The sequence below is a fragment of the Penaeus vannamei genome, chromosome 22, assembly GCF_042767895.1.
Source record: "Penaeus vannamei isolate JL-2024 chromosome 22, ASM4276789v1, whole genome shotgun sequence".
Taxonomy (NCBI): Eukaryota; Metazoa; Arthropoda; class Malacostraca; order Decapoda; family Penaeidae; genus Penaeus; species Penaeus vannamei.
In genome coordinates this window covers 6,784,816-6,788,520 of record NC_091570.1, presented here as the reverse complement: position 1 = coordinate 6,788,520, position 3,705 = coordinate 6,784,816, and positions in this window count along the sequence as shown.

Here is a 3,705-nt window from a genome sequence, read left to right as displayed (position 1 = left end):
ACAAGCAAAACCTCGAAAGCTTTTCTAGGGAAGGCTCTTCTTGTCTTAAAGTGGAGTGTTGAGGCCAGACTCCGGCCGCCAATCAGCTGTCAGCTTCCCCAGTCAGTGTGAGACGGGGATTGTGCGTGTGTTTAACCAGGCCAGATCCGACCTCCCTCCTGTTCGCCCCCTTCTCCTCTCCTCCTCCTTCTCCTTCTCCTCCGCCATCCCTCCTCTTCCTCCATGGCCGCCATCACCAGTATTGGCCTTTGTCCGGGCTTGGAAGGGAGGGGAGGAGGGGGGGAAGTGGATTGGGCGCAGGGACAGGACAAGCGCACACCCACCTTGTATCACTATTAGGTCGTAACTCCGCTAGAGGGAGGAGGGAGGACTGAGGGAGGGGAAGGGGGGAGGAGGCCCACCCCTCCCCATCCCAAACCGCGACCTAGAGGCTTTATCCCATCCCTTCCACGGGCACCACAGCGCCCTACACCCCCCCCCTCCCTCCTTCCCTCCCTCCCGGCCATCAATCGTGGCCGAACCTGATGTGAAGAGAGGGTAGAGGAGGGAGGTGGGGGGTGGGGGGGAGAGGGTCATTAAAACGGCGCGCGACCAAATGTAGTGACATGAGATAGTTAATTTGCGAATCCCGGCGGCGCAGCATGAGGCCGGAAGAAGAGGCTCGGCAGTGAAGCCCTTTTGGACGACTGCAGTAGGCCATGTCGTAGGCGCTGACGAGTCTACTCATGTGTGTGCGGGGTTAGGGCTAAAGATTTGGTGAAAATTATTTGTAGTCATTGTGTTACATACGAATGGATCAGTGTATAAATATCAACAGTGATATTTAAGTACTGCTGCATATATATATGTATATGTGTATGTATATATATATATATATATATATATATATATATATATATATATATATATATATATATATATATATATATATATATGTGTATATATACGTATATATACATGCATGTGTGTATATATATATATATATATATATATATATATATATATATATATATATATATATATATATATATATATATATATATATATATATATATATATATATATATATATATATATATATATATATATATGTATATATATATATATATATATATATATACATATATATATATATATATATATATATATATATATTTAACATATATATATGAATATATGTATATATAGATAAAGATATATATTACTGCATATATACATATATATGTATATATATATATATATATATATATATATATATATATATATATATATATATATATATATATATATATATATATATATATATATATATATATATATATATATATATATATATATATATATATATATATATATATATATATATATATATATATATATATATATATATATATATATATATATATATATATATATATACATATATATGTGTGTGTGTGTGTGTGTGTGTGTGTGTGTGTGTGTGTGTGTGTGTGTGTGTGTGTGTGAGTGTATGTGTATACGTACATATATATATATATATATATATATATATATATATATATATATATATATATATATATATATATATATATATATATTATGGATATATATGTGTGTGTGTGTGTGTGTGTGTGTGTATGTGTGTGTGTGTGTGTGTGTGTGTGTATACGTACATATATATATATATATATATATATATATATATATATATATATATATATATATATATATATATATATATATATATATATATTACATATAGAAAGAGAAAAGCTGAAAGGCCATTAGGCGAAACGCAAGCAGGCAGATCGCATAGCCGCCGGGTGCGTTCCCTCGGGTGCGTTCCCCCGGGTGCGTTCCCCCGGGCGTGGCAACCAGGCTCCACAAGTACCTAAAACTATTGCAGTGTATAATAAGCCAGACGGCAGTCCCTTTCAGAGGCAGCCTGCGCCTTGTTTATCTTGAGTGAGTGTACAATGAACACTGCGAGGTCGGGGCCGCCAGCGGACGGGGAAATGGGCCTTGTGACTCGAGAAATCCAAGGGTCATTATTGATTTTCCCGATCGCCGTTTGAGGAGCTTATGAATACGTACGTAATTAAGACAAATGTACAGTTTACGCTGTCAGACACTGGCAGCCGTGCGCAGCTACGCGAGGAGCCAAGACAATTATGATGCTTATTCCAGTAGGACTTAAGGTTCATTATCCATACTGAAGCAACGGCGATCAGGAGCTCGGTGGAGATATTCACTGAGACACCAAATAGCTGACGACGGAACATATGTACACACGGGGATCTCCTTCTGCAACTCCCCCCCCCCCCTTCCCCTTGTCCCCACCCCTCCCCCCGTATCCTTACGCCCCGTGTTAAGTAACTCTGTGTACATAAGAGCCAAGGTCTATTAGCATTGCTTCTGTCAGTGTTTTTGTGTTTTGGTATCACCATTCCAGAAGACAATACATTTTACCAAAGTTGCTTTCTACGTTGTAATCAGTGGTATACAAGACGAGAAACAAAGAAGAAGAAGGAAATATGTATAATGTATCTTGAACGTTTAACCAAACTGTAGTTTTATATACCGACTGTTCCCGAGCGAGAGGCGCCCTTGGTGAGCCGTCTCCTCTGCTCGGGAGACCCTGTAACAGGCTGTTCTTTATGCGCACTTCAGCAGTCTATCTGCTTCGTTGACAAAGTGTAGATGTAAAGTAAACTATTTTTAAATGTTGAGAGTTGTCGATCGAACGTTTTCATTTCACTTCCATTCACACGATTTATCTAATTAACTTGTAATGCACCATACATGTTCTGTTTAATGGACTCCATGTTGTTTGGGATTCGTCTCCAGCCAAGACCTTCTCGAGTGAGCTCATGTGCGTTCCTGTGTGTGCTTGTGTGTATGTGCTCGGAGTGGAGAGAGAGAGAGAGAGAGAGAGAGAGAGAGAGAGAGAGAGAGAGAGAGAGAGAGAGAGAGAGAGAGAGAGAGAGAGAGAGAAAATGTATGTTTTGGAAGAAGTAACTCCCCTCGGCCATTCATTCGGTTAAACAGGAAAATCACCCTCAAGTGCCCGGTCACTTCGGGTGTTTGTCGTAATTAAATGCAGTACATTCACGCTCCCCGGTTTGTGTTAATTACCCTGTAGCGGAGCGTGGCGGCAGTAGCGGAGCTTGGAGACAGGCCGCGCGTATGCAATTCACGATCTAAATAAACGTAACACATATTTGATTTTAAACATTTTAAATAGTAGAGGCTCACACACCAAAATCCGCAGACCTTCAAAGAAGAAGAAGACAAAAAAAGAGATAAAGAAATAATATCTGATCACAGCAAGTAATATATTTCATCGAACTACATCTCAATCACATCCATACATGTTGCTGCAAGTCACAATGAACACTGCAACGAAATCCAAACTCCTTCATGTCAAATGGATAAATGAACAACCAGACAAATTAATTCACAACGTCAAACACACACCGACTTACACGCGTCCAGGTCTCAACCCCAACAGGCTGATATTAACTCACCACAAGAACCCTTCAAGACTTTAAAAAAGAATCTCCCCTCGAGACAATCCTATCTTTCCTGACTTAAGATATTCTGAGTAACTTATCGCCTTCTTAATTACTTCTAACACCGTCTTATTGGCAGTCACTTTTCAACCTTACACGTTCAGCTTCATTCAACATCAAGGACTTTGGATAAGCTTGTGGAGCTGTTGTT